Source organism: Pezoporus wallicus, unplaced genomic scaffold, assembly GCF_028554395.1.
Source record: "Pezoporus wallicus isolate ANWC-B61680 ecotype Strahan unplaced genomic scaffold, APGP_CSIRO_Pwel_v1 contig_818, whole genome shotgun sequence".
Taxonomy (NCBI): Eukaryota; Metazoa; Chordata; class Aves; order Psittaciformes; family Psittacidae; genus Pezoporus; species Pezoporus wallicus.
The window spans coordinates 769,215-791,590 of NW_026636248.1; the positions used below are offsets into that span (position 1 = coordinate 769,215).

The 22,376-nt window shown below is 37.7% G+C and overlaps 1 long non-coding RNA gene across 1 annotated transcript in view; it reads left to right on the forward strand.

The window, feature by feature from the left end:
• Positions 1-3,976: 3,976 nt before the first annotated feature.
• Positions 3,977-22,376, forward strand: part of LOC130593821 (uncharacterized) — a 43,732-nt gene continuing 25,332 nt past the window's right edge. The window contains exons 1-3 of the long non-coding RNA XR_008970883.1: positions 3,977-4,114; positions 11,290-11,366; positions 15,760-15,899. This is a non-coding gene — a long non-coding RNA (uncharacterized LOC130593821). The remainder of the gene's footprint in view (positions 4,115-11,289; positions 11,367-15,759; positions 15,900-22,376) is intronic.

Here is a 22,376-nt window from a genome sequence, read left to right on the forward strand (position 1 = left end):
CATCCTCCCTGGCCTCTGTGAGTCTCATGCTGTAGCTACGCTGAAGACATAATTGACTATATTGCAATGGACTCATAAATTGCTCCTCTTCTGTTAGAAATCCAAGAATGAGAATGGCAGGACATTGCTATTTGTTTTTCTTTTTTATAATGTGGGATCTGACTTCCATGGATAAAAATAATTCTTTGTCATATACAGACATTTCTATATTCCCTCTTGTTTAATGAACTGAAGGATGCAGCCAACACACAGGTTGTAGTGTCTGTGTGAAACTTATTTGCAGATCTGAAATGGAGGTTTAGCTCTTCAGGCATTTGAGAACAGCAGCAGTGATGCATTGTAGAAGGCATGGGAGGAGAAAGACTAGGATACTGGAAAAAAAGAAAGAGAGCGGATAAACAATAATCATTTAGCATAGAGAATGGGCAGCTCAGGTTGGAAGCATAACATGAAAAGAGGCCAGTAAAAGTATTTTTCAGACAGTAAGTATTGATTTAGGATATAGAGAAAATGAGATTTGCCTTATGATGCTTTTAGGCTTAGTAGTAACTGCGCTGTGATCTAAAGGCTTTTATATTACCACCCTGATACCAGCAGCATGGAAGTGTAAACATACATTGTACTGAGGAGCAAGGTCATTTTTGTTGCCATATATCTTCTACATGTCTGCTATGGTGCACTGAGATGCAGCACAAAGCCATGAAGAGCTGATCCAAAAAGTGGAGCTGCAGACAATTTTTCTCAACATTCAACAAAATTTTTCTTCTTCTTCTTCATAACAGAAGAGTTATGGACAAGTTCTTAATAAATCAAACTTGTCCTTACCATTGTTTGGTCCTATGATCAGTCTTCACATGCATGCAGAAGCACATGTATACAGAGAGGATGCAATTTAATAGGTCACAATTCTGGAAACACATGGGAAAAACTCGTGATACGCAGTTTGAGAAGTCCAGAAGATGTATTTCTGAGAACTGAGTAAGAACATTAGTATATATTGTATTTTGTGTGCAGACCTCTGAAATAAGCTAATAAGCTGATCATGGAATATCTGCAATTTCCATGCCAAACAGATTTGCACTAACAAAATTTTAAGGAGTAATTTTTGATATTGTTTATATTTATTTATTTTTCTTGGAACCTTCTTTAAAGGTATTATTAGCTGCTAATATCCCCCATGGGTTTGTTTTTTAATGTTTCTATGCAGTCCTACAGTATGCTGTTTCTGCTGGTGATATGTTGCTAAGAGATTTAATAATGGGTAAACAAACACAACATGTGGTAATCCATTTCAAATTAAAAGTTTATTAAATGCTAGCTTGATGACTTTCTGGCTATTTACAATTAAAGGAGCAAACCTTAGAGAACTGGAGATCACATGGTGAAAATCACAACTTCCAACATTTCCAACAGAAAAATGTGTTTATGATCTGTGGCAAGCTGTCACACATTGATATGCTCTATAAATACTATATTATATCTGTTAAACCACCAAAAGTGTGTGGGGAAAAGCTCTGTTAAAATTACATTAAAGTTGAGACACAAACCAGAGAAAGCAAGAACACTCTAAACGAAGACTAGTGTTCTGTAACTCACTCTACTGCAGTAGTCTAAATAGTGAATGATCTTACATATCGATGATGTATATGGTACTGCAACATATAAGAAAATAGAGCAGGTTAGGAGATAGTATTTTAATCTTCACTTCAAATTTGTCTTTGTTTTAGAAGTTTAAGACAGAACCTTCATATTATTTCCATTAACTCCAGGCTGCATTATTCTTTTAAACCACAACCCTGTGTTGGGCTAGGTATGGCTCTTCCCTGTTGCACAGAATCTTTCTTCCAGAGTACAGTGCAGTGGAATACAACCCAATACCTCCCGTTCTACCTGCTTTGTAGATCACGGTGCACAGTATCAGATCTAGCATATCTCTTAGTCCAAATAGTATCTTCACTCTGTTCTTTTGAAGTGGTATTCCATGAGAGATTCATGGAAAAAGACAGCTTCTGCTTTCATGACCACCATCCTTTACTTTTTTTGAGAAAAGCCTCTGTGGCTGTTCTGTTGCCCCATAAAGGGATCAACAGTCCCTGTCAATGAATAAATGACATTTTTTTTTTCTGTGGAATTCATTAGCCATTGTGTGGAAGGTAACAACTTTAACAGAATAAGTATAGGTAGGAAGATTTGATTAAAAAAAACAGAAACGTTGCCTCGATAGGCTTGGATTTAAACCAACCCAGTCTTCTAAATGCATGAAAACTTCAGAAAAGTGTGTCTGTCCATAAATATACAAAGTCTTGAATAGAACTCTTTTTCTCACTGTGACATCCAAAGCAAGATTCCCTTCGACTTCAGTGTCCATAGAAGAGGGAATTCACGTGTGCAAAATGTCAGTGTAACTCTGTAACTGCTCTTTCATCCTCAGAAAAGTAGCTGAACATCACTCCTATATTTGTTATCCAGTTCAAACACTTTTAGGTCAAAGTCTCATTTGGGAAGCTTTACTATGCACTTGTTGGGAACATTCTTCTAAACACTCGCTTTTCTGTCTGGGCTGTTACTCTGACAAATACCTATTTGTGCCCATCAGAAATGGTGATCAAATAAAATAGGCAAGTACAAAACCGTATTATATATACTTATATATGTATTGTACTTTGACGCTTGGTAACTTGTAGAACCAGAGGAAAACCTTTCCCATTCTAGTAACTTACACCTCTTTATGTTGGCCAGTTTGAAGTCCTGAAGTTATGGTGATCACTTTACTAGCGTATAATGACATGCAGTCAAGACCTAAAAAGTTCTCCTCCCTTACAAGGGAGAAGGTAGAAGAGTTGCTGAGGGTGATCAAGATACTGAAAAAATTATTTTGTGCCAAACTGTGTGCAGGTTTTGGTCAAATTACAGCAGAAATCAATACCTATATTTAAATAGTCATGACCAATTGTACATCTTTTTAACCACAAGTTATCCCAAGCATGACAGAGTGAAATAAAGATGGGAGTTTTTCTCAGCCTGGCTCTGTTGGAGGAGAGGTGTTATCAGCCAAGGTTTTGAAACAAAATGTTCAAAGGTAGCCAGGCTAGTTTGGCCTCAGCAGCAGGGTGATCTTTGTATAGTAGAGGTATAACACAGGCTGTATTTTCCTGTGTACAGTATTCTATTATTATGACTACATTGCTTTCAGTGTCTAGGATAGCAGAGATGTTTGTTATTACTGCTTTGCTGGGGAGATTTGTCACATGGAAAAACTCCCACAGCCTCAACTGTCTTTGGACTAAACACCTGCATACAGATTTTCTGTGCTGTAACATTTTCTTTCCAGAAAGTCTGCTTGTCCCCTAATTCTCCCTGTTCTGCTGTACTTTTGGAAGAGTAAAGAAAAAGGCAACTCAGCTGTTTGAGAATGGATTTAAGGACACTTACTTTCTTACAATGAACAAATAGCTTATTTTTTTTCTTAAACTCATTTTTTTCCCTCCCCTACAAGATTTGCTGTCTAACAGCAGCACGTGACTTATGTGCTGCATGCATCAACCAGACAAAAAGTTAGAAGAGCTGAAATGTTTTCAATTCCCAAATGATGAGTTTGTAACAGAAACAAATATTATACAGAAGAATAATTTTCAGGTATACAGTTTATCTGGTTAAGGTACAATTACGAGCCTTTTTTTAGTCTGTTTTCTTTCTATCTGCCTGCTTGGCTGTTAAAATAAGGTTGGTTTATACCACGTGTCTTTGGCAGTCCTTGAAACTTGCTGAAGTTGTAAAGCTTTAAACAGTTGTGCAGGTCTTTAATGTAAATTAGTTTTGACAGGACTGCTAGGCAAAGACCTGGCCCATCCCATCGTGATGCTAGCCGACAACCCCTTACTGCTCCTGGAGCAAGGAAACATGTGGAAGGAATTGTTCTTTTACATTTCACAGCTTGTCATTTCCTCTGCAGGGCAACCTCTGACCTCCTCGAAAGATCCTGACACCCATAAGGGAAGTATTCCCACTGTTGTAAAGGAAGTGGAAAAGCAGTTTAATGCTGTGAAAGGAGGAGAAACGTGTGTGCTAGAAGAAGCAGGGAGGAAAAGAGAAGAGCTTAAAAAGCTTCCAGCAGGTTAGGACTTCTATTTACTCAAAGTTTGCAAATAGATCTGCTTGGCATGCGTGTAAACACCCCCCTCTCCTTTCCCCCTCACCCTGTGGTATCATCTCATCATTATTTCTCTAAGCAAAGGAAGCGATGGAATAGTTTAAATCAATTGTGAGGGATCAAAAGCAGCTTAGGCAAAAAGGTACAGAAGTGGTAGGCTCTCCTGTCTAAAAAGTATTTGTAGGCCAAATGTGTTAGTAATTACAAGGTGTGTGTGGAGTTCACTGACAACATTAGATTATGGCTGGTGTTTCCGTGACATTTTTACATCCTTTCATTTTATTTGGTCATTTATATCCATAGATCACAACATGTTGCTGTTAGGTTCTTGGGAAGTATATTTTTCTTACTGGAACATGTTAATAGCAATATCCTTTGTTAATTGTGCTGAGCTAAATCGTGTAAGAATGCCTGTCTGTATTAGCATCAGTTAACATTTACTTTTGAGATGTGGGGTTTCTTTTGAAGGCAAAGCCTTACAAGTTGCACTGTCTTGATTTTTTTTTTTTGTTTTGTTTTTTGTTTTTTGAAGTACTGAGTAAAATGTATGGGTCTGAGAACTGGGTAACACAACTTTTACAACCTGCCCTAAACTCAGATACCACCACTGATGGTCAGAGGCAGATTTACTATGGGACAGTGATCTGAAGGGACCAAGGTTATAGACAGCCACCACCACCTAGTAACCTGGGTAGTGAATCATGCTTTCTGTCTCAGGATAGAAAAATGGCTATGCAGGCACAGTAATTGCTGCTGCCTGTGCTCCCCTTTGTGCTGAGGCAGTAGAGAGAGGGCACTGGGAGCAGATCTGAAATCTACAGTTGTGCCCATTGCTTGTGACATTGCCACCCACCACAAACAAGGTGAGGGGTAGCTTTCGTTTTAGGGAGAGGACAGTTCCCACCTCTTATCTGTGTAAACAGTAGTTTTTAGTTGGTTTTGAGTCTGCAGACTTCCCAAAATCCTGCGGTAAAACCTGTGGATGTTGATGAGAATTCAATTGATATGCTAGCTTTCCTTTTATGGCAACCCATGAAATGTAACTGTCCTTTTGAAGCTGTCCTCATCTGTTGACTGCCAAGAAGGCTAGGACTATGCATCTGCTCTTATAGGTAAATTTGTTGACTTTCTCATGTTGAGCAGGCACAAATATAGGTAGGAGCTATTATATCATTACTTACTCAGGATCCGTAAACACTAAATATTGTTGCTGAATATCATAGATGTGTAAGAAGTAGAATACAGAGCTGGCATCAATTTTTGTTAAATGGTGTTGGTGGCAAAAGTTTAAGCCTGTTACAGAAAAAAGTAATAAATTTTTTCCTTCTTTCAAGGGTTCTCAATATACCTCCAAATAAGATCAACACTTCATTAACACGTCTTTTCTAAATATTGGTCCTCCCAAGAATGTAATCACAGCCTAGCTTAGAAATGCTTTTTTTCAACTTTGACTGTAGTGGAATCTACTTTGAAGTCCATTTAGTTCATTTGCCCAAGATTAGTTGTGCAAAGCATCTTAGAATACTCAAGGTATTTAAAACATGAGTGACCTGTATGAACAAAGTTTTTTTAAGTAACATTTAACTGTATTTGCCATTTGCTTTTGGCTGCTTTTAATTTTTTTTGCCGATTTCTTTTCCTTGCCAACATTTCCATGCTTCCTCCTTCAGAATGTATGACTCAAAACCTAATTATTAGTTGTGCAGGTAGACATCTACTTCTTCTCCCCTTTCTCCCTTTACCCCTGTTACTGTTGCTTATCTAGGTCTAACTACTGTGTTGAATTTTTATTCAAATCAGTTAGGTGGAGTTTGGCAGAGATCCAATGCCAAGCAAAGCATTTAGAGCCCATATTTTCAATTCAAGAGGGTCTCTTACAAATACCCTGAAGCAATGCAGTTATACAAGTGGCCTGATTTTGAAAGTTACCGAATTACTGCCGTATCAAAGCAAAGTGAGATTCAAAAGGCATTGTATTACATCATCAGAGGATCTGACTCAATATATTCTAAGAGATAATATTATATAATCTAGTGAGGATTTTAAAAACGGATCTAGTATAATAGGGAGTCTACCTGGGCTACAAGCAGAGTTCCAAAAGCATTGATGGATTTCAATTAAGTGAAAAATGGTTTTGCTTATCTTAATTCTTGAGACAACAGACTTTTTTTTTATGAACTCAATTTCTGGTACTTGCTAAATCTATTACATGATAATTTAATGCAAAACTGTGGTTTCAAAAGGCATGTCACTAAAGCACAGATTTTCTGTGATGGAGCACTGTCAGTAATGTAACCACTAAACTCTAACTCAATATATGCACTCAGAACTAAGGGGGGAAAAAAAGCTTCATCTTAAAATCCCCTGATAATTTCTGCAAAACCATGTATAAACTACAATTTATACTGTATTTGATGTTTAATTTGGAGCTTCAACAGTGCATGCATTTTCATCCCCACCAATGCTCATCCCAGCAGGCAGCTGCCCCCCAGCCTTCCTCTCATATGAAGCCTGGTTTCTTTCTTCAAAGCCCCCAGTTATGCATGTTCCATAGTAAAAACCCTGGAAACATGTAAAATATTTCTCATAAATTTTGCTAGTCAGCCTGTTAGAAGCAGCTTGCATTCTGCTCATTTTTGGTGTTTGACGGCACTACTGCTGTTCTTTCAACCCTCTTCTCTGTCATCTTTCTATGGCACACTCAGGAAAAATTTTTAGTCCCTGATTTTCAAATTTTACAGCTCAGAAGGATACTTTTGTTCAATGTCTGTCTTCTAAAATAAACTGCATATTTAAATTTAGATATTAAATATCATATTTAAGAGCTCTAATTAAAAACCTCTCCACATCTGTGGAAAAATGTTGGGAAGTGAATTGTGTCCTTTCATAGCAAAAAAATCCTATTTCTGTCTGAAAAAAAAGCTTCAAAATAACACCTAAGCAAAGATGGCATCAGGCTGAGGAGTTAGTACACTATTAGATAACACTCAGAAGTTTATTCAGAACATATTAAGATGTCCCATCCATATCAAAATACCAGACACAAGAGACAGCATTCTAATTTTATCATTACCTTTGGAGAGACATTATTTCATTTCTTGAAACATGCTTGTCTAAGTGAGAAAGTTTTGTTGAGAGGATTACATATATGCTCACAGCCACTTCTGAAGCAATTTCATGAAAACTGGTAAGCCTTCCTTTCAGTATTCTCATTATACTACAATGAGGTGGTTCTCCTTCTGACATGTTGTTTGCTTCTACATAACAGTTGTATGCAGATGCAAAAATAACTACCTAAACAAAAAAATAAAACAAAACAACCCAAAGCTATTCTCACTGGTAGTTCCTCATGGGTGCCACTTTAAAGGGAACAAAGTGATGTTTTAAGATGAAGACTGCTTGCCCTTCACTAACTACAGGTTAGAGCCTCAAAGGCAGAACCTCAGATGGCTGAACCTCTTCTTTCTTCGCTGGTCTTTTCTTCCTCTGTGCAGGACTGTGTAAAAGACTGGGCTGAGTCTTGCAAATAGGATTAAACTCAGCTCCTGCTTACATTCGTGTAATCCAAACTCTTCTCTTTGGGACTCTTACCATGCTGTTTGATTTTCCATGTCAAAATCTCACAATTTCACAACGTTAGTTCTATATGCAGCCTCCAGAAGTTTCACATCATGGAGAATCTCTTTCCTATCCCCTCTAATTCCAGTTCAAAAAGGGTGTATCTACATTAGCATTTAGGCTTCTAGGGCACTTTGGAAGTGAAAACCCTACCCCAGTTGCTGATCTCTGACTCTCATTGAAGAGTGATCTCAGAGAGCAAGCACTGGACTTTAGGATGAAGCTGAGAAAGCGGATGTGCTTTAGGTGTGTGTTAGGTATTAATGGACCATCAACTCCCAGAGCTAGTCTGACATAAACTCTTCAACGCACAGTGGGGTCCTCACCGTTTCATGGTGTCCTCTGAATCACTGGTTTAATTCTACAGATGCAGTCTTGTTGTACCACAGTATTTGTTACAGAAGACACAACCAAAAGGGATAATTTCCAGACTGAACTTAGAAGAAAAAAAAAAGGCTGCATTATAGTCTATAAGGTTTAAGAAGCAATAAGGCACTCTTCATTTTTAAAGGTCATGCTACTCTCAGCTATTGTCCCAAGAAGGCTGAAGCTGAGAAAAGTAATGGAGTAGCATTAACATTTTAGTTTCCAGCCTCTTTCCACCTTGTTTTAAAAACATAGGTCCCACCTGAGCTCACGGTCTTGGTACGGGTGACACTTTGTATTCCATATTAAATGTAAGCTGTGTGCAGCATCTAAAGTGTTTTGTTGGGACTTAATATCACAAAGAAATGAGACAGTTCTCAGTATTATCAGGGTCTGGAAACAAACTTTGTCTCACCATACTTACCCAAATCCAGGCATTGTACTGTTTTTTATGCCCATTCCACAATGGTGGGAAAAAAGGCCACCCATTGTTTTTCTTATACAAATGTACAACATTAAAACTGTTCTGCTGGACTTCTTATTAATGCCTCATCACAGATTTATAACATTGGAATAAGAATAGTATTGTCTTTTCCAGGCCCTGGTATAGCCGCATTTTCCTGCTCTTATGCATGTGTTTGTTGACTTCAAATAAACCTATTAACAGAGAGTTTACACCTGCCATTGTACCTTTATCATAGCTATGATACCTGGTTTTGATCACTCGTTCTTGGTATTATTTTCTCCTCCTCAAGTCGTTCATTTTTATCATGAATGGTATTATGTTCCCCTGTCAGGGACAAAATGTATTTTCAGTCAATTTACTAAAATAGTCACTGCTAAGTGCTATATCTGGACAAAGTTGACACCTTTGACATTTTCTAAAATGGCAAAACTAACTGTATTTAAGGTATGATTTATGGGCACTGCATGTCAAAGGAATTTCTGTGTTATTACAGTTTCTGATGCAGCCATCCCAACTCCAACAAATTCCTGATAGTGCAGCTAATTAATGCTTTATTAGTTTTCTGTGGTCAATTATAACAAGTTATAAAAACGTAAAATGGAATTTAATAATAAAGAACTGTGTGAGTCTTGTTTCTTTCTCAGAACTGCTTTGTTTTGTGCATGTGGAAGAAACAATTTCTACATAGCTCAGTTTTATAAGACACGTTTTCCCCCACTAAGAGCAACTCCCATGATTAAAAAGTAGACTGGAGTCTTTAAATGTCTTTCTGATTGCTGGCCTCTATTAAAAAGTTCTTAAAATAATAGATAGGTTTAATTCCTCAAGCCAAAGAAAAATTATATCATCTAAGTATTTTCCATATTTATTATATTGATGAGACTTGGCTGTAGAGAAAAAAAAAACGAAAGCAAAATCTCTTGTATTGCAAGTTTTAAATGTACCAGGCTAAGGTTTACTTAATTAGAACCTCCAGGCAATAAAGGAGCCCTTTTTTAAATTCTGTGAATCTTAATATGCTAAATAATGCAAAGCTTCAGCTCTTCAAGCATGAGACACACATCTGGCAGCTTAACATTTAAATTACAGAAAAAAAAAACCACTTCAGTAGTAATTTTCATGAAGAAAAGAATGGGAAATGTATTACAACTAAATTTAATTTCTTCTTAGATTTTTCATCCTATCTAATTGCAAGCATTTCCCATCTTCTCCTTTATTTATTTATTTTCATACCGTTTTTTTCTGTACTTTTTATTGATCTTTAATTTGAGCAGCTTCTTACTGTTACAGCCATTGAAGAATTACATTGTTTTCACTTAGGAAAAATTGTTCAGAGAAATCTATGAGGAATTAAAGTAATGAGCTCACTGGTATAGAAAGGAAAGAGCATTCAGAGCCTTACAAATAAAATATAAAAGGAGCATGTATGATTAAATAACAGACTTGAGCTTCTTCTCCCACCCATTTCTTAAATGTAGAATATCATTGTTTTCTTTATTCTTTTTATTGTGCTGGTTTTTTTGGCCAAATTAGTTACTGCCTTATTCATTTGTGTCCAAAAACATTGTCAGTCTTCATTACTTCAGCAAAGCTATTTGGCAACCCATTTCAGTGAGCCAAAATAAAAAAAAAAGAAAAAAAAAACAAAGAAAACCACAGTAACCATCTTTACAAAGGTATATTTATATTTTAATAATGTATTTATGGGTTCATGCATGTATCACATATATGGAATATGTGGAGACAATTTTATGTGTTTATATTACTTGTGCACACATGTGACATACCCAGCATCTGTGTTTTAGGAGTTTCACTGATCTCAGTAGACCTCTTCTTTCACCCCAGATGTAAATACTTGTAAATACCTCATCCACTGTGAATGCTCAGCATATATACACCCATATGTGTGTGTATATATAGAAGGTAAGACATAGATATTCATGCATATGACATTGTGTTTGTTTGTGTTGTATGTCTACAAGTACAACATCTAAGAGCAGCTCCTTCCTGTAATGTGATTTTAAGTACACTTCACTGTCTTCTACTGAGGGGAAGCGGAAGTAACTGGAAAAAAATAAAGTGACATAATCATTAAGTATATTTCTGACTTATCCTCCACATGTAGTGCATTAAGAAGTGTAATACAGACCTTTATTTTTATCACACCGCTGCTTCTTCTGATGTGGGACTACATTTTTGTTCACTCGGCAGGTCACTGCTTTGTAGACCTTTGAGGGATGCCCTACTTGAGTAAACATTGCTTAGAGAACTGAGTATTTTGGAAACTTGTGCCTCATTCTCAACCCACAGCCATGGCCCTACAAGAAAACAAACTTTCTCTTCTTTTCCAGAGAACAGATCCTGAGGTGGTGAAAATAATCTTCACTGACATTCTTCTTATTTCTCTTATTTCTTTTTTTCTACTTCCAGCACATACACTTCATGTCTATGCAATTGTAATTTCCAACACCACGGTATATGAAGTTTTCTCTGCATTTATAATCCTAACATTTCTGGAAGGTAGGAGAGAACTAACCATCTATTTAGAACTACAATGGAGGGGAAAAAAATATCTTCCTGGAGTCATGCAGGATCTTGGTGGAAGAGGGAACAAAATCTAGCTCCTTCCTTTCCAGAACTTTATCTTATGTACCAATATAAAAATGTTTTTTTTTGTATTTTCTTACAGAGAATTATTTTTACCAAGATTGGCATGGCTGTGCAGACAAGTTTTGCGTGAGGGAAGGCCAAGCAGGACATCACAAGGTACTGTACTTGATCTGAACCTCACTTTTTAAAATGTTTGGAGCTTCTACCAGGGCTATTCAGGAATTATTTGGGGGCTTGCTTCTTGTTGTTGTGTTTCTTTATCACTGTGTATTTTGTTATGGCTATCATAAGGCAGCAAATGGCCAAGGAGTATTGCTGTCTCCTGCATAGATCTATAGAAAGCTAATCTCTGCAGCAAAGGAATTTCAAAGGAGTAATAGGAAAGACCATCCAGTAATCAGACAACAGCAGCTAGATCAAGGCTGTGCTGCAGGATGATATTATTTCAGTAATGGTCAAACACAAGATAGATTTCCTATGCATCTATAACCAAGCTTTCATGTCCTTGTGCAGAAGACCCCTACATTTAGATATCTTCACTATCCTTATCTGTAGCATCAAGGACATCTGTAGTCAAGGACATAATTAGTTTGTGAACAAATATGGTGTCATCAGTACAAGTTACCATGAAATCACATCTGTATCACATCAACACTGTCTGGGTGAAATACTACTGACGCTTTTCAATATAATATAAATCCTGAGAACTAAGACACACACACTGTATGCCTGAGAATTGCCTCTACCTGCATTATCTGTTCTAAATTAGATATTTTCCAGTGAAGGATGCAATTTTTCTCTCTATGTGTTGCTCTACTTCCCTCCTTAGATATGCTTGGCTGCAAACAAGAATATTCAGATTAATCATTCTGGCAATTTGTCTCACCCTGTCCTAGATGTATTCTAAAACATTTTAACATACTTTTAGTTGCCCATGGAAAAAAGTCATCATGGTATTCAGAGTACTACAAACTTGTGTACTATGTGCTCATACCTGTACTATGGCACAAATACTCAATAGCTACAAATTGTAATCACAACTTTGACTTCATTAGTGTGATGATCTACATATAAATATCCATAAGCAAAATTAGATAGGCCATCTGGAAATTTCCTCAATTTTAAATTACTGGGGTTGCAGTATTGCAAATGATTTATTTCTTTAGGGAGGAAATGATAACTTGAAGAAACATAACATCACACTGATGTTTGCATGTGTGTAACTTTATATCTATAGGAAAACCAATTTAAGGACTGATGGAGTGGGTGTAATGGGCAAAGCAACCCAACCCATGGGAGTGGCAGAGTGAAATTCATTTCCTACAATCCCATAATAGCACTTTGCCTTTGATCAAAATGCCACGCTCTTATAGGAACCTCAGTTGTGGGTGGCTTTCAAAGCCACATTAAAGTGACCTGGTTTCAGTAAGGTGCGTAAGCCCATGGGTTATTCAGCGCTGTCTAGTCCCTTTGGACTCAGTGAAATGACTCAGAAGCTTACAGTTATTGACATGTTTAAATAGATTTCTGAACTGAGCCTCTTATGAGAATACTTCTGCACAAAAGAAAAGTGAGCATGTTAAATCTCCTTTCAAAGGTTGTAAGAGCCCCTCTTTTTTAATAGGATGAGAGAACCCTCATCTTCAGAGAGATCCTTGTTTTAGCATGTTCAAGATTTAGGCATTTGGTATGAATTATGTCATTTAGACTTAATTGTATCGCTGGAACTGAAACCATCTTCTAAAATAATGTTACGAAGTAATCATATATTGGAAACAATTAAAGACTAATGTAAAAAACAGACTTAAGGCAGAAGTTCACATAGTGGATTATTCTCCTTAGCTGTCCTTTTTATTTTTTTTTCTTTGTAAATATATATATATTTAAGTTTATAATTTTCTTACAAAGGCAACAGAAAGGCTTTTGTGGATGAACTTACCTTTTGAGGATATATAGAACATATCAGCAAAACTAAAGGTGTTATTGCTTGCTCTTACCCCCCCTCCCCAAATTCATATATGCTAGGGAGTTGCCAGTAGTTTCCCAGTGAGTATCTTCTGAGTGATATGCATTAGTGACAACTCATTTTTTGTTGGGGTCGGTGTGCACACCACTGCATGCATTAAAGGTATTGAATGGTGGCTGTAAAGGACAAAGTGCTCCCGGTCACTGACTTCTGAGACACGTAAAATATATTCTCTGGCCACAATTCCACCCTCATGCAGATGACTGAGCTTCTGCTTTTGTACTACAGACAAGATCAAACACCGTCTCAGAGAAATTCTCTCATAATACTCTCTAACACCTTTGGGATTTATGTCTTAAATAATGTTTTTATATCTACTTTGCACAGGGATAGTTTCATGGAGGCAATGTCAGTGCCAGCAAGGTACTTTGGACACACTACCTACACTGAAACCTTGACTTTTCCTAGGCAATTAAGTTGGGCAGTCATGTGGCTGCAGTCTTATCTGTAACTGCCTAGTCTTTGTATTCAAAAACTGCTTTGAGCATGCAGCACAATTTTGCTCTGTGTAACTATTCATGTTTGCATAAAATTTTTTTTTGGCAATATATTCCACTGCTTGTAGCAGGTTTTCCAATGACCATTGAAAAGAAGATGATTGTATCATGTTTATTGATAACCATATTTAGCATTATGTAGATATGGATAGGAACTTTCATCTGTTATGTCCATGAGCCTTAAGTTAAAATTCAAATTGTAGATGAGGTCTATGTAATCCAAACTTCATAATACAAATTTGATTTTTAGAGCAAAGTAGTTTACTGAGTTTAAAAAAAAAAACTTTGTAGTTTTCATAATTAGCAAAATATGCAGTAATGTGGCTACATCTAATGACAACACTGCATTCCCTGGAAGCCCTAAGATTTTTTGAGAATAATAGAATAAACCTAGATGTTTTGTATGTTGCAGATTTCATAAATGCAAAAGTCAAAACTGACCTGAAATCATTTAAGCTATCTTCTAGTATAGGCTAGAAAATTTCAACCACTTGATCCATGAAATCGGCATCAAGGGATGGAGAAACAAAATTTCCCTTTGTGGTTATCTCTAAACAATATATTTTCCATCTCCATTTTCCATCTCTGTGTAAAAAAAAGAACAAAAAAGGAAGTGCTGTTTCTAGTTTGGACATAACAGGTTTTAACTTCCATCCCTTTGTTCTCACAGGGCTTTTTCACTAAATGTTAACAAACCCTTACAGAGTTTGGTTTTGTGACTAGGAATGTATTAATAGATAGATTCATGGAGTCACCTTCAGATGTCTGTTTGGTGAGTTATGACCTCATTGTGTCTCTTGGTGGAAGTGATGTTTGGTTCTCTATCCAGGGGTGTCAACATCAAGCATTCGAGGAACCCAACAGTCATTCCAAAGAGAGGCAATGCCAATGCTGAATTAGACCCTGTGCATGCAAACATGTCGTTCCAGAGATGAGCACAGATTAGGATTCTGTACTTTGTAGCTCAAGCAGTATTTTAAATCAGTGGAAACTGGCACCAGCGCAGGTTCAGTACTGTCCCTCTCCTTCCTTGTGCTGGCACCAGTGCAGGGTGGCCTGGATCAGAATGGGTCCAGCTGAGAGCTAACCCAATTAATAAAAGAAATGAAAAGAAAGAGGCCAAGCAGCATTAATTCCTTCCGCAGATCAGTTCTCTCCGTATGTTTTACAATGTGGGCGTCCAAATTTTTGTACTGATGGAGTGTGGTGCACAACATGGGAAAAAGCAAGCAGGTGGAGGGAGATTGGATGATTTTTGGAGTCAGCACAAGGTTACACCTCCTTGACAGGGTTTGTCAAACCTTTTAGAGCATAATTCACTGAATTATACTGTGTGGGATTCCGGGTCCCACAATTTAAAAAGGATGTGAAGGTCCTTGAGTGCATCCAGAGGAGAGCAACAAAGCTGGTGACAGGGCTGTAAGGGATGTCCCGTGAGGAGCAGCTGAGGATCTTGGGCTTGTCTAGTTTGAAGAGAAAGGCTTAGGGGTGACCTCGCTGCTCTCTCCAGCTTCTTGAGAAGGGGAAAAGGAAAGGGAAATGCTGAGCTCTTCTCCCTTGGATCCAGTGACAGGATACATGAGAATGGTTCTGCAATGGGAATGGAAGCTGTGCCAGGGGAGATTTAGACTTGACATTAGGAAGTGTTTTTTATGGAGAGGGTGGCCAAACACTGGAACAAGCTTCCTGGACAGTTGATTGATGCCCCAAGCCTGTCAGTGTTTAAGAGTCATTTGGGCAATGCCCTAAACAACATGCTTTAACTTTTGGTCATCCCTGAATTGATCAGGCAGTTCAACTAGATGATCTTTGTGGGTCTCCTCTACCTGAAATAGTTTATTCTGTTTTTAAGCATTTTGAACCAGCTTTGTCACTGATGTTTTCCAGGTTTGTTACAGAGTGAGGAGCAAAACAGAGCTAGAAGTTAAAGCTAGGGTGAACTGGCAGCTCTTAATTTGCTATCTGTGCCCAGCTGATTACCTTACTATTCTAGCTTGTTTGTTTTTTTTTTTCTTTTCATTTAAAGATCAACTGGAATAACTCACCTGACCAATGTTATCGAGAAAAGTCAGATCCTGGGAACAGGGGAAGCACAGAAGAAGGGAAAGCATCTGCAGAGACCAGTTTTTACTTGGAGGAGTTAGAGAAATACACTTTTTCTGTGTGGTAAGTAATCTCAGCATCAAATAGTTTCACAACCAAAAAGTATGCCTTGTTATTCCTGTGTTATAGAGGTATCTACATTCAGGTGAATGTTGTTAGGCTGCAAAATCCAACACAGATACAATTACCACTGCAATGTCAGTGTGTCCCCTTTGTGTGTGCATGTTATGGTTATGACATCATCTGCTATTTCTTCACAGAGCTCATTTCTCTGGGTGTGTGCTATTTATTTGAGTAAATATGAAGGATTTTGTTTTCTGCTTTTTGATCACTGTGGCCCCTAGCCTTATTTACAACATGCAGACCCTGCCCGGAGTTCAGAATTACTGATATTCTTGTATTTTCCTTCACATTAGAACTTTGTCAATAAGAGTTACTTTTTCTTTGTAAGATCACTGTGAAGTAAGAAAAGGGTGTTGTTTTACCTTCACAGATAGGGACATGAGGTAAGATATTTCTAGCACTTGTAAGTAACCAAAAATGTGGGGTTTCTTTGACTCCTTAGTGTTATTTATGATTGAAGTTGATTTGAAAAAAATTTGGAAACGTTGTTTGCCTGACAATGCAATTTTGACATGCCTGTATTGCTTTGAGAAGTTGTACCAGGGGGTGAAATGAAAGAGGATTTCTAGTAAAATCTTTTCAGCATTTTAAGAGCAATACAGTACCTTTCTTAGATGTCGCTTTAAATACAACTTTTCCCTGTTTTAAAATACACATACAAGGAATGACTTGGTAAAGTGGAATTCAAAGTCTGTATCAGAATCAAATCTTTTAGTGTACATGTAAATAATTATTTTTCTGGGATTTCAACGTTTAGGTAATTACAAAAGTTGAGCAGTTACTTGTAATTAGTAGAAAACAATGAAGACCCAATCCTTCATCTAATAAAATGATCTGAGTCTTTTACACAGCTCTGTATTTTGTTTCGTATGTTTAAACCCCAGCTGCAATGTACATCTCTGGCACCTATGGGCTTCTGCAAATCAGCACCTAGAGTTTCAAATAAAGCATCCAGAAAATGAGCATTAGAATAGGGTGGATGTCTGGGAAAATGTAGTTTTAAATTACTTCCTTGTCAAAACATTTGAAAGGGGGATTATCTAATCAGGCAAGCCAAGCAGCCTTCAGCATCACTAGTCCTGTCATTCCCTGCTCTCTCACTTGCCTTTAAAGTTTGGCAGAAAGTTATGTAAAGATTGTACAAACGCAAAGTGTGTTTTCACTATAGAAATCTGAACTTGACCCTGGGGGTGGTCAGCCCTGAGTGTTGCAAGAGGCAGCAACTGAGTGGAGAAATAACACACAATCATATAATTAGACTGCCATAATTCTGCCAAATTCATCATGGTTATTTTTGACAATTATGGACTCCCCCATCCTGGCCATAACTAAAGAACAGTTTTTCGAGTAGCAGCATGCATTCCAATATCCTTGCTTACTCTCACTGTTTTGTTTTTTTTTTAACCTACTTCAATTTTCAAATTAAATTAACCAAATTTTCATTAGCTTTTTCTATCTCAAGGAGCTTGCTTTCTGTGTTGGTGAACTTCACTGTCTCTTCCCTGTCTTGCAGAGTTACAGTGATAGAATAAATGTTTAAAGTCAGCAGCACCAATCCTTTATTATTTTCAAAGTTGTTCATATTTAAAGTGTTGGGAAAGGTGACCAAGCCCATCCTTCCTCAGCGCTAAAGCACTTTGGGAGTGAATACTGGTTTCTGGTTGTTGTACCTGCAGCAGCCTGGCTCCAGACTTTGAAGCTGGTGGCCTTTGGTGTCCAAAGGAGCAGAAGGAACTGGCTTTTTTCTAAGGTGGCATGCACCTCACTGTCTGGTTTGGTGACCAAGAAAAACAGATGGTTCTTTCTTCTGTCTGCTTTTCCTTTACTGTTCTTTGTCTATTCTTAGGAAGCCCAGTTGACTTTGGAGCCCCATGCCTGTTGGGAAACTAGCTTTGCTGGGGTTTCCTGGGGAGATAGAGGTATGTTTGAGCACAGTAAGTTACAGGGCATGAGCCATGTATTCCTGGTATGAAACAAAGGCTACAAGACACACTTCATGGTGACTGTGCTGCCTGTCCTTCTGTGAAGGCAGCCGGGGCTAGTATTTTATTATTTTAAAATGCTGCTCTATTTACTGTCTCTGTCATCCTGTCTGAAAGAAGGACCAGCGTTTGCTTTATTTACTTACTTATTATGCGAAAATCCCATGAGGTGAAAACATAACAAGATTTCTTTGCTTTCTGCTCTGCTTCTTGTATATTGACATATTTATCAGAAAGAAAAAAATAGGAAAACAAATTATTCCACTCTTGGTCAAGTAATGCAGGTATTACAGTTAGCATGCCATGTAAAGTTCGTGTCCTTAATAATACATATTTTTTTTAAACTTAGAGTTAATTCAGTTTGCCTGTGTGATTGCAGGAGTATTCGATATCTTACGAGCTGTTAGTTCCGTCTGTTACTATGCCAGCATGATGTTTCAGTTACTCACTTCTGTCTGTCTCTTCTCCTTTCCTTCTCCCCTACTTTCTCCATCAAAGGGCATCAACTCCTCTTTGTCTGTTTCCAGACCTTCCTCTCTACTAGGATTGTTAGCTTTTAAAAAATGCAATGCAAGATAATTAGCTACTACAAAAATTTTTAATAGGACTGTAGATCTGGGGGCAGCTTAGATATCTATAAACTTCAGAGTTTTAGATGCTCCAAGATGCAGTCTGAGCAATTTCCTTGATCTTTTATTGCAACTGGTAAATCATTTATTGGGCTAGGTTATTTTACAAAATCCTCTTTAAAAACAAAATCCCATAAAATGTATTTATCATAAAATACTGCACAACCAACAGTCTTCAAAGCTGTACATGCCCTGTATTAATTAAAAGCTAGTGTTGTACTGTAATAAGTTAAAAGTATCCACTCTGTCTCAGTCTGTCTCTTCACCCCCCCCCCCCCCCCCCCCCCCCCCCCCCAATCTCTCCCTGTATATTTTTTTCCTCTCTTCTTTCCTCTCTCTCATCTTCTCTTTTCTTATAGGGCTTGCCAAAGGGGAGATCAGCTAGTATGAGAAAAATAACCTTTTGTGATCACAAATATTTTTCTGATAATTGTATATTTTTCTTTTTGTTTCCATTGCGTTAGCATGCTTGTCCTTTACCATTCGTATTAATTTGACAGTGGTGTCTCACGTCCGTAGGCCATAGTCAAACCTCCTTACAGTGGGCATTACACCCACATGTAATACAAAGATCATTCTGGCTGCAGAAGCCCGTAGCCTTCAGCTTCGATCTTGCAGCTTGCACAGAGTGACTTTTCCACTGTGCTTGCATACAGCGTTGCTGAAAGCAGCAGCTTTTGCTTAGGTCTGGTGAACTGGTGGTGAGGGGGATGAGTCCAAAACATAAGACTAAGAGAAGAGGTTAAGACAGCAGACAAACCTGGTCACATATTACAGGGAGGTGCATGCCATTGAAGTAGTTGGCCATGTTCGTGGCCCTGTAGCTGCTAAGTGGTCGCTAACTGCTTTCCAGACCTTCCTGGAGAGCTGGCCCCAAGACCTTGCCTCACACCACGGTATCTCTTTCTCTAAGAAAGTTGTGTTTCCAAAGATAAAAGCCCACGTAGCTTGCATCAGGACATGAATATTTTTAGTGGTTATTGTCTAAATAAGACAGGTAAACTCTATACTCTGTACAGAGAAAATGTTTGGGGGAATTTTGACTATTTCAGTGCAAAACCTGCTGTCAGAAACTTTCTAGCTCTGTTCTTGTGTTTTCTGAAACAAGAAAATTTGAGGAAGAAATATTTTTCATATTTTTTTTTGTCACTATAGTACCATATTTTCTGAAAGTGCATAATGAATACAGATCTGGGGCATAATTTCAGCACTTCAGCACTTTAACACTGCTTTTTATGCCTAGTTTTAGGAGAGAGAGGAAATCCCAGATTTCAAAATCTGTCTTCCTACAAAAAAGAAAAAAAAAAGAAAAAAAACGAAAAAAACAAAAGAAGGCATAAACACTTTCTGTGTCTCTAGAAATATTCAGGCTTGAGTTTAAATATAAATAAGGAACTAGCAGTTTCAATCACCAGCAACTTATCATCAAACACAGCTCTTAAGGGTTAATATTACACACTAATATAAAAGTAACGATCATCCTTTGTCTCCATGCAATTAGCTTTTTAACAACGTGCCTGTAGCTCATACCCAGGCTAAATGCTGCTTTGAAATATTTTCTCCTGCACTCCAAAAGTGTTAAGCTGACTCTGGCAGCTTCTGTAAAAATAATTTATTGTAGGGTGCTGCCTTTTGTAGTGAAATACCCAGTGCCCCACACAGCAATGCTGCACGTGGCCCATGGTAGCATGGCTTCGGGCTTGTCTGTGCATCATCTTAAGATAGAAGATGAACCAGTGTCCCTCTTCACTCGGGCCCCAGTAAGAAACAAATCCTATCTCTATTTATATGTTTACACCTCTGGAATCTGGGGTTGGGGGGAAGGACCAGGCCTTACTTCTCACTTGCAGAAGTCAGGAGCAGATGAACCCCCTGTCCAAGACAGGTGGCAAAGGGAGAGTGGAGAATAAAAATGCTCTTGGCAGCATATGCCAACCTGGGTAGGGCGGATGGGGTTGAAGACCCATTTGCAGCCCTGCCTCTGAACCTGTAAACTTTATAGTTTTACCTGCTGATTTCCACCCCTACCCCCACCCCAAATTGATTAGGAAACTGAGAGCAGGAAGAGTTAACTGTAAACAGCACAATTTAGTAAACTTGTTTTTTAATAAAAGCAATAAACTTTCCTTTTATAATACACATGTGATTTGACATTGAAATAAATGCAGATGCTTCTTTGCTTGGTGTATTCCCTGTTGTGCTTTCTAAAACACCTTCACATATGGTTTGCCTCACTCCTGTGAAACTATTTGTTGTTTATGTCATACAAAGAGAACAGATTGAATTTACACTGAGTAAGAAGGGCAATGGAGGAAAATTGTTGTCTGAGTGTTTAAAATTCGTTCAAAATTTGTGCTGCCTGTTTGAAATTTTTCCCTGGATTCTCCCTTGAGCTCTACTAAAGATTTCATTAAAATAAAAAAAGAATTCTGTGGCTGCCTATAAATGCAACCTTTTATTCAAATATGTAACATTTACCTAAAATCAAAGGTCAAAATTTAACAGTTTTTTATAGCTGTTCTAGTAGGTTCTGTTTCATGCACTATATGTAAAATATTGCCAATAAGAGTGGGCATTCAACTTTCTGTGTGAAAAGGAAACTAGTTCTTTATTGCTTGCTTTAAAAAGTGCTAATCACGGAAAGGTTCAAGAAACAGTTTGTCAGTAACTTCCGGTAGTCCACCTAAACTCTTCCATTTTTTCTAATTTAATTTTGAAGTGCAACGTAGTTAGTATTTTTCAAGATAGTGATTTATTGGCATGGCAAACTTTACCTATTTGAAGAAATCAGAAGTCCACCGTTTTCTTTGAATGCCTTCAAATCTTTCACGTCATTCCTAAAAATGCTTAAGTTTTGATTGCGTGAGCACAGAGTCACCAGGATTAGTCCTGATTATGTGGGAGTTTTGTTTTGTAGGCAAGTCACAGCAGAACACAGGTCATGGATTTTATTTCTCATGTATTCAGATGCCAGATTGGTGGTTAGGTTGGTGCGTGTCCTCACGTCTTTTAAGTTCAAATTTTTATAGTAGAGTGGCACATATCTCTGTGAAGTATTTGTTTTAGTCTTAGTTTTGTCAGGGATTTTTCTGTTGCAGTAGAAGTTTGTGTTTTGGAAAATCATCCTATGGACAAATCATTAACTATATGTAATAGCATCTTTCCTATTCTGAAAGCTGAAGCTGCCTGTTGCTTCTTTTATTATATAGTATAACTCAGAAACGGGCAAATTCCAAGGCACTGCATATGTTTTTAGAGACTGCATTACTTTGCTGCCCTGTGTGCAATTGAAGAGTTATATTCCTGTACCTGTGCATTGTGGTAAAATGGTGGAAGTGAAAGGTGAATGATAAATAAGGTGTATCTCCTGGTGATGATTCACATGTAGAGGTGAAGACTGACAGGACCAAACTGTTTGAAAACAAATTTGAAATCAATGAAAAAGATTATGTCAAAATTTATATAAACTGCTGGAAAAATAGGAAACAATTTTAAGTATTGAAAATACATGCTAAGTAAACATGAGTCTTTATTCAGAACTTTTTTTTACAGGAATCTTTTTGCAAAGCCTTTCAATTTCTATGCACACACTTGATCTTATCAGAATTTGATGTTATGAAGACAGGGAACATCTACTATTGTGTATGGTACTTATGGACTTCAGTGCAATTATGCTTGATGATAGTTTTATTTATATGTTCACGATATAGGATGAAAAGGGTTGGAAGCTGCTGCTCTTCCTCCTGCAGGTTCCAGACCTGCAGAACTCCACCAGCTGGGAGCTGACCTTGAACAACACAGAAGGG